This window comes from Caretta caretta, chromosome 10 (genome assembly GCF_965140235.1).
Source record: "Caretta caretta isolate rCarCar2 chromosome 10, rCarCar1.hap1, whole genome shotgun sequence".
Taxonomy (NCBI): domain Eukaryota; kingdom Metazoa; phylum Chordata; order Testudines; family Cheloniidae; genus Caretta; species Caretta caretta.
The window spans coordinates 60,570,523-60,580,766 of NC_134215.1; positions in this window are offsets into that span (position 1 = coordinate 60,570,523).

Here is a 10,244-nt window from a genome sequence, read left to right on the forward strand (position 1 = left end):
GAGAGTCGAGATGTGGGTTCTGTTCCTGATTCTGCCATTCTTTTGCTTTATGTAACCTTGTGCAAGTCACTTAACTTCTCTGCCTCAGTATCCCCATCTGTAAAATGTGGGTAACTATATCCACAATTATAAAGTGCTCTTGAAATATACAAATAAAAAGTGCTACTCTGAGTTGTAGAACTAGCCTGTCCTGTAGCAGTTTCACGTAACACACTTTGACTTTCAGAAGTTTGACAGTATTGCACTGCCTTTCATCTAGAGATTGAAAGCTTTTTTATTTATGGCTTGTCTACTTACATTAACTGATCTGTGTAGGCCTGCTGGTGCGCACTGAAGGTTCCATAGTGCACTTTAACATAGTGCTGTCTCAATGCTATGTTAAAATTCACCAGCAGGGTCTACACAGACCTATTAATGTACAACACATTCATGTTCAGAAATCACCTTCCCATACAGCATGTTACCACACTGTGTAAACAAGCCATAGTCTCTTTATCCCAGCACAGTAGGTAAAGGATGTTTAAAGATTGATACAGCAGCTGTTTGACATATACCTCCACATTAAATGACAGTATTGGACAGGAAGTGAATAATACTGTATCCAGTTAAATCTACAAGAGCAATTTTGGGTAGGTAGAAAGTAATTACTGCAGTTAGAATTTGTCCAAAGAAACATGCTTAGCCCCCCGCTCTTAATGGCCTCAGGTTCTGTCATACAAAACACAGCACCTCAGTTAGAACGGAGTATTTAAACAACATACCAGTTGGCCAGTTCTGGCCCCTACACAGACACACATGTAAAGGTGCAATAAATAAGCCATAAGGGACTGGGGGAAATTCCCCTGATGAAGGAGCCCTATGCTGCCCATTCTTGTAAATTTGCCTAGTGTCCAGGGGAGGAGGAGGAGTTCAGACACTACAAATTTTTTTTGATGGAAACTTGAAAATTTGTACAGAAAAAATGTGACTTTTTGTTTGTCTGAAATTTTGTCAAGGGAAGAAATATTTCCAAATCAGCTGTTGCTGTAAATTAGAGACCTCCCAAGGATAATTTAATATAGATAATTAAGGGGCTATTTTGACCCCCTTAGCAGTCTGGAGTGTAAGTGATATAAAGCCACCTTTTGCCACCCCTTCCTCTAGGCTGCCTCTTTTGTGCCATGTTTTTGACACAGCACAGAATCTGGCCCTAAATTTTAAATTCAGTACTGAATTTGAGGAAAGGATTCTATTTAACGAGTTGCACAGCTTTCTTCTACATATATTTTTAAGCTCTCCCATCCACATTACTGACCTTACGTATATTGAGATCTAATGTGAACACCGCATAAGGTGCTAGGAGTTAAGTGTGATACAAGCCAGATATTATTGCCACTTGGTTAAATATTATACAATGGAAAAAATCAATTGTGTGAACAGTGGATTATGCATAATTTCAGTATGCAGTTCATTTTGCTAGTTGTTTACAAGAGTCTAACAAAAGATTGCACTCTTAATTTATTTATCTTGTACAGTACATGGATAGGTGCATCTGTTTTTCAAACAGAGTATAGCAGAATGATCAGGAGAAATGTCTAAGTAACTTTAGGAAATATTTTTCTAAGTTTCAGTTATCAATCTCTATTTTTACCAAACAAAATAAACATGGATTTGCCTATTTTCTCTAAACTTCTTGTGCAGAAAATGAAAATAGGGATTTTAATAACAAAGGGGTGTGTGTATGTATGTAACATAGTTTTATTTACACTTCTCTTTAGAAACAAACAGCCATAGTTACAAAAAAGCTTTAAATCAAAGACTGGCTGTTTTTTTGCAGATGAAGATTGCCTATTGACACTACTGATCGCTAATCTTCCCCTCACTTAATATACTGTGTAGTTAAAAGCAAATTTCAGGTCTCTGTTTTGACATTTGTAATGTGCATAGTGCTGGAGAGGTCTAATGATTTTATGGGTAGTGAATCTGTAAACTTAGTATTTCAACAGGCTTTTTCAGTTTCTCATTTGTTTTTCATATTAGTGATATAATCGTGGGGAGGGGAACTGCAAATAGTAATCCTCTGAATTGGGATATCTTCCAAAGAAACAAGTTAACCCTAACAGTAGTTAATGGCAGCTCTATTTAATAGGGCAGGTAGTATTCCTTAATGGGGATTACTCCAGGTGATTTAGTGGTATTGTGGTCTATAAACCCTTCTTATAATTTTTCTGTTTTTTCTCAATAAAGGAGGAAGTGAAAGCTGTTCACTTCTAACAGAGGGCTGGTATAAATTATTTTGCTCCTATCTGTGCTGATTTGGTCTTTCCACACCTATAACCCAGGATGTTCTACCACATCAGACACCTTCCCCAGTGTCCCTGCCAATAAAGTGGCTCATTCCCTACATGTGCCTAATCATTAATTATTTGTATTACCTTTGTGCCTCCAGCAACATAGAGCTGGATCAGCACATTCAGGCAGAAGTATTTCTATTGAATTATTGAATGTTGGTGTTTAATGGGGATGAAAGCCCATCCATTTGATGTGCTGATTAAGTGGATTCTGTTGTGTGTGTTCTTGTTAAATTTTAAATTACTTAGTATAAATTCTTAGACACTGTTCAATGTAATCATGGTAATTTATTTATGGAACTATGTAGTATACCTTGAAAAGCCCTAATACTGCCGCTTTGTGGTGTTTTTCCCCCTACTCTTTTTGGTTTGTGTGTGAAAAGGTGGTTTCCTTAAATCAGTAATTCTCATACTCTGGTCTGTGGAGCCACTTATGTCACCATTGGGAAGGACTCATTGATCTCTAAGCAGTGATACTTTCTTCAAAAGTAAGGGTAAAAAGAATTTGTTTGGGGTTTTATTTTGGTCCAACTTCATTGTATTTTGAAAAAAGCTCTTCTGTTCTCTATCTCTGTCACGTGACGTTATTGACTTAATCTGGGACCGTATAGATCATTGTTGCAACCAAGGTCCTGTAGTGGCACCAAATCTTGTATAAAGGGAGTCAAATAAGGTGTCTAAGACAATGTTATGGTTTGCTGATTATGATTATGCTGTCTGTGTGTATCATTTTTGTAGTTAAAGTTATGAATATTGTCTCTATACTGTCTGTATTTCCAACTTATGCTATGCTTCTGGGTGAGACCCCAGACAAATTGGTGTCAGCTCTGCCTAGCCTATTTGATGGCCCATTAAGGACCATCAACTATACAATTAACCCATTGAGAGAAGGCAGATATGCCTTGTGACTCAGCAAAGTATGCAAGGACTTGCCCGTGTGACTCCAAACTCCATTTTACTGTAATTTTCCCCAGTAAGAACAAAGAGGGGTTCTTACACCTGGAAAAGACTATAAAAGGCTGATGCCTCATCTCCATCTTGTCTTCAATCCTGCTTCATACCTCTGAAAGAACTTTGCTACACTGAAGCTTTGAACCAAGGACTGAAAGACCCATCCTAGCTGTGGATGTATTTCAGCAACTTGATTTGAACCTGCAGTCTATTCCATCACTGCTACAAGCCTGAACCAAGAACTTTGCCATTACTGTATGTAATTGATTCCATTTAACCAATCCTAGCTCTCATCTATATCTTTTTCCTTTTATGAATAAACCTTTAGATTTTAGATTCTAAAGGATTGGCAACAGCATGATTTGTGGGTAAGATCTGATTTGTATATTAACCTGGGTCTGGGGCTTGGTCCTTTGGGATCGAGAGAACCTTTTTTCTTTTACTGGGGTATTAGTTTTCATAACCATTTGTCCCCATAATGAGTGGCACTGGTGGTGATACTGGGAAACTGGAGTGTCTAAGGGAATTGCTTGTGTGACATGTGGTTAGCCAGTGGGGTGAGACCAAAGTCCTCTCTGGCTGGCTGGTTTGGTTTGCCTTGGTATGCATAGAAACCCCAGCCTTGGGCTGTAATTGCCCTGCTTTAAGCAGTTTGTCCTGAATTGGCACTCTCAGTTGGGTCCCACCAGAACCAGCATTGTTACAGGTGTTTTTCTTTGTCAGGTGTGTCTAGGGTGCAACTTCAGCAGAAATACAATTTGCAGCCATCACCAAAATTGGAGGAGTAACAAAAAGGGGGACAGAACCAAAATGCAGAATGACTTGGAGAGGTTAGTGGTGGAGACTGCAAGGAGACTTGGCATTAATAAATGCCACTCTTCCCTGAAGATGAAATAAATAGATACATTACTGAGGGTCATAACCAAGCACGTGCATCTAACACATTAAAGTGAATTTGTTTTCAACTTTTCCCACTATTTCTTCCTAATATTACAACTTTATGTAACTAAGCACTTCAGTCCACAGGGAAAATATGAGGTTGAAGTTTAGTTGTCCACAAGAGGGTCTGTATTTTAAAGTTGATCAGCGACTTTTTATGCCTTTATAATATCTAAAGGTCTGAAAGCATTACTTTCTCTTTAGTCTTTTCATAAATATCAGATGTTAAGACTGGCCCTCCCTGTTCTTGCTGGACCACTCATTGAGGATGTAATGTGTATGAGTTGGGGGGTGGAATGGGGTGGGGTGTGAAGTCTTTAGCCATCAGAGCTTTCTCGAAGTGTTTTATTCAGTAGGGCTTAACACAAGCAAACAAAACAAAGTGTTAAGCAGTTGGGATGAAAATCACTTTCCTCTCAGGTTTTCTTCCATGATCCTTGCGCTGTCACCATGTAGTTGTCCGTGGAGCCCTCTGGTGTTGGATAAGACCTGAATTCCTAGATGTAAAACAGACAACTTGTTTCTTTTTAAAAAAAACCTTCCAGCTCTCCTTTTATACACGATAGAGGGAACAAATCTAGGTTTTATTTTCCTATAGAGGTACTGATTAATACACTATGAAAAAATGTGAGAATTACTACTTCACATGTAATGGAATGGTGTGTTGAATTATTGCAGACTTTCTTTACAGGAAATCATTTTCTCATGCATGGTTATGTGAGAGCTGCATTTTCTAATACTGGAAAAAAGAAAAATCTTTACTTAGAATTTCTGGCCAATTGTAATTCTAGAAATTTGTTTCGCCCTGAAGCAGTTCTCATTAGTAAATATTGGCAATAAAAATATATAAAAATTAGAAAATTATATTATAAATTTTAAATTATTAAATATTAATTACTCAACACAAATAGTAAAAAGATTGTACAATACTTTTAACTTCATACATTTTCAGTACTGCTGTTAGTAAATAATTAAAATGAGTTCAAGAGGTATCTGAAAGCTCGGAAAGGGTACATTATTTCACCAGTGATCGTATATATATTGCAGTAAATATTGCTAACTGGTTTCAGATAGTATTAATGCTGCAGTAATTGAATAATGCAGCCTAGAACATACATTAAATCTCTGTGCATTTGTAAAATAAAGGAACCTAAACCAGTTAAATGTGTCGACATGGTCAGATGTGTCTAACAAGGCCGAAAAAGTAATATAGACAACTGATGATAGGTTCAACTGCTTGGGTTATTAACTGTAAGGGTTATTCTAAGCTCATCTGTTTTGATTCCTCTTACTACTGCAGTCTCAAAAAATTCAATCTCCTTTACCAGCCTAAATTTGGTCTGGATTGTTCTGAAATGCAACTAGAGTAGGCAGAAGGCAGAAATAAATCAACTACTGACATTTTTGTTTAAATCTGAGTCTACCCATTCTTTAAAGAATGGATTTTTTTAAAAAAGGTTAAAATACAAAGAAATATGCATAAACTTATTTTCCCTCAATATAAGTAGTAATTAGTCTGAAATAAAATTGAAAATATCATTCGTCATGAATTCAAACTGCTTAAATCAAGGAGAATGGATGATTTAGTGTTGGTTGCCAAGTGGAGTAACATTTAGTTTATTTTAACCTTTTATATATTGAATGTGTCCTGACTAAACTCATGATTGAACAAATAAGGAAGACTTCTTAATGGAGAGTAATAAAACAATAGCTAGTGACTGGAGAAGGCAGGCTGGAAGTGGAGTTTCAGGACATTTTGTCCTTTAAAAAAAAAAAAAATCTTGTTTAGACCTTGCCTTCTTATAGTTTATTTAGCTCTTTTAAGGTTCCCTATATTTTATGAAGCATCACTTGTTTAAATGTTCTCAGAGTACTCTTAAAGGTCAAGCAACAGCCATCTTATTACATTTAGAGGTAGTGCACATTTATGTGGCACTGGAGATGTGGATTGGTGGATATAGGAGGATATCAGATCCAGCTCTTAATTTCAGCGTTATTTATTTGTGAAATCACAGCTGAATAGGAAACAAACTGATTCACAAAAGTAGATGCGCGCTGTGTGTGTAGTTCTGAGCTTCCATGGCTTGTCTTTACAGTTATCACCTTGCATCTAGAATCAATGCAGGGCCTTTGTAGAGCTGACAAATACTCTTATTTACCCAGTCCTGTCATCTGATCTTCTGGTGTAAACTAAGTGTGCAGACCTACAAAACTCTTCTTTGTCATCGCACCTAATGGTGGTTCCTTGCTAGGACGTGTGAAGAATTTCTTCTAGTCTCTCTACTTATTGGTAACAAAAAAAAGTTGTCACAAATTCCCACCTATGTCTAAGGAAGTTGGAATTACAGTCCCTCTGCATATGTAAAATTTTCCCAAGTGCTTGCTCTTTAGAGGGACCCTTGTAGTAGGTAGGATGAGTCTGGTGGAAACGCCTCAAGTTAATTTTGTACAACAGACTGCTGTTGTACAATATATTCCCAGCCATAGATGCTTTTTGGTTGCTTCTTAAGACCCCAAACAGTCAGATGTCTCAAGTCCCCTGAGAGAAAGCTCAGCACTAGAGCTGTACAGACCATGCTGGATCTAGTTCAGTCCACAAGGGGCTGACAAACCAAATCCTGCAGGCTTGCTTTCATGGTGGTCTCGTCTCTAGCGAGAAAGTCAGCTAGCAAGGCAAATTCCTACATGCCCACCATTTTTAATAATTTTTTTTTCTAACAAGCCTAAGGAGCTAATACTTAGCTTAGATGTCAAGTGGAACTTGATGGCCTGCTTTTCTGTTTCTCCTCCTTCCTTTTGCATCTGGATGGAATTTTATCCAGGATATGTGCTGGTGCCTGGCATTTGAGGTTTGTTGCAAGTAGTTCACTAAGCATTATCTGGCATGCAGTACATGAGTACCCTCTGGACTATGGAAATTCAAACATCCTAATGTGATTCTCATTCACGCAAGACTATTGACTTTAAGAAATCTATGGCAATGGAGGTAGTGACTGTCACTGGGCCAGGGCCAGATTAGAGCAATCTTAGGGCACTAAGCACAGACCAGCATGGTCCTGCTGCTGTTTGGGGTGTTAGTCACTGAGGGCCCATGCTATCTTGTGGGGAATCCACTGTTGCTCCCTTTGGTTTGGCTGGTACTTTGCCTTCTCCCTGGACACCATTTCGCTGTCTTCAGGTGGGCAAGGGTTGAGACAGGAGCAGGGAGGACTCTGTGTGTGTGTGTGGGACTTTGCCAACAATATCATTTCAGTAAACCCAAGATGTAGTAGTAGCAGCTAGGGCCTTTCCTTTCCCGCAGTTGTATGCTGAGGGCACCATCAGCAATTTCAGAGGTAAAGGGGGTAATTCCCAACTCTTAGAGCTATTGCTTCAGGTTGTTTGCAGATTTGCTGCAGCAGTTGCATTCAGTTCACATTGTCTGACTTTTCACAAGCATGAAGGCTAGGAACACAATATTTAAAAAACGAAAGCTGAGATTTTGATATCAAATGACTCCAGAACATGGAGCCCTAAAACACCTTTTGTGCCTATGCCTGGAATCTGTCCCTGTAATTTTTGTGCGGCTGAACTGTAAGGCTGATCCTGTGAAGCCCAGAGCTTGAATGAAAGGGGTTTTATTGGTCAATTTTGAGGTGTTTTTGCAGAGTTGAGTGAAAAGTTTTAAACATCCGATTTAGCAATATTAACGATTTTTTTCCTTTTGGGAAGTGTCTACAAACAGCAATATTTACAAGTCAATGGATTGCTCACAAACTCATTGCTGCATTCTTTCTTGTATTCAAGACCTTGGATGTGGTGTTCACACTCTGAATGGTCACCTAAAACATGTAGTGGCCATTTCCTGATTGGATGTCCCAACCTTTATTAAACTATCTTTGCCCAATACATGAATCAAAGTAGTCATGAATCTAATTTTACTGCATGATTAAATGAATCATGGGGACTGGCCCAAAATTCATTCTCCATTAATATTTGTTTAAAATTGTTCACCCCAGCTCTGTCAAACCACCTCATGCCTGACCTATAAAGCCCTTTTTAGTTTGTTTTTTTAGCTTGCTAGAATATTTGCAAAAAGTGAATAAAAAGAGTTGTGAACATAGAGAATTTGACTTAGAATTTGCTGAAATATTGATGATTTTTTCTTGCTATTTTTTCTGGTTTAGTGAGAAGTTGATCCTGTAGCTACTGGAGTGCCCAAGACAGTGTGACGTTGCTTTTAAGAGCACTAAGATAAACCTCAACATTTTAAACAAAATAAACATTAAAGGAAAAAAACTGCAGTGGGAATAAGCTCTGTCAAACTGGATCTTGGTACATGGGCTTCTGCTGCTCTTAATAGGCCAAGAATATCATCATGTGTGCTCTTAGTTCAGCAGAAATGAGTGATTTTGCTGTTCTAAGTGTTTGAGAGGCTACACACATGATGAGAGATTGAGAGAAGTGTGCATTGGGACAGTTTTATGCATCATTTACCTTTTTAAAAAGACATACACTTGAAATAGAAAATAGCGTTTCCCTTCCCAAGCATTACATTTAATGGACTTTGAGGTGTGCAGAGAACTTGGAGTCAGGAGACCTGACTTGTATTCCTGGCTCTGCCCACAGGTATCCTGAGTGAGCTTAAGAAAGTCGCTCCACCTCTGTCTCTCTATAAAATGGGAGGACTCAGATGTCTTGCTCTGGTCACCCAGAATTGTGAGGCATTATGTTACTGCTCTGCTGCAGTTCAAGCAAACTTTGCTACTGCTAAACTGTGTGTCAGCTCCCTGATACATCAGCTTGTTTGCCTTGTCAACAAACCTTTCAGGCTCTGCCTTCCAAACCTTGCCTTGCAGGTAAAAGTCAATTAACCCCAGCTGCTGAGTTCCCTGGAGACATCCTACTGTGTTCAGTCCCTCATCCTGGACACTCACGGAAATTAAGTTCTCTTCCCCTAAAGAAACAGAGTACACCTCAGTCTGTTAGTCTAGCTGAATTCCCACATTTCACTTCATTATAGCAGTGATGAGATTGTTAATAAACTTTGTTTTATTTCAAAACTAAGGATATAGGTTTAAGTGATGTCAAATAAGAGTGAAAAGATGAAAGGTTACAATCAAAACACAAAAATGCTTTCTGGTGACTAAAACTTCAGCAAGTTACAATCTTTAAGCAGGTTTCTCACCTACAGTCAATTCCCAGAGACTTCAGCCCCCTTGGTCAAAGGCTCCACCTTTCTCAGCTTTCACAAGCTTTGGCCTTTTGTGTCCCTGAGGTGATGGTTGCCAAAATGGCCCTCTGTTTCTGCTCATATTTCCCAAAGTCCATTATCTCTGTTTCAAGAGGCAGGAAGGCTTCCTGTTCATACAGCCTCCATCCCCCATCATGATCGTTATGTGGTCATCTCTTCTACTTGCTAGTTTGATGGCTTTGTTTACCTGATACGCAAATGTATTTCCATTGTTTCTAGCCTCACCTAGCTCAGTTTACGCTGGGGAGACAGTCAAGCAGATGAAGCAGCACTTCTTCGTCTCGGACTGGCTGGGCTTGTGCACTGCTTGCCAAACATTTTACGAACATACTTCCAGAACAGACCTATAATTCTTTATACGCTGCCCAAACATGCATGACACAATACTATTAATGACCAGTGTATTAACAGTTTGCGTATGATACCTTACGTGACACCGTTCAGATACATATTATGACAACAGTGATTTGGGGTAATGAGTGTGTCAGTTTTTGGTGTGGTGTGCCCTTCTCCAGCTGGCATTGACGGGTTCCCTGGGTCTCAGGGACCACAATACTTCTGTGCTTTGCAAGGGTGAGCCTGAATTAAAATCCTTGGGTATAAGGCATCATACAAGTGCAGATGTTATAGTTTTAGTAAGATGGAAGGGCCTGTCCGCTGGCTGTACTATCTGAAGTATCCTGGATTATGTTTATTTTAAACTGAGTATTCTGAGCCTGTTTTATTAACAGGAAAATAATTAGATGTACCTGAACATGAATTTCCCTTATATAATGTAGCAATATTTTTCT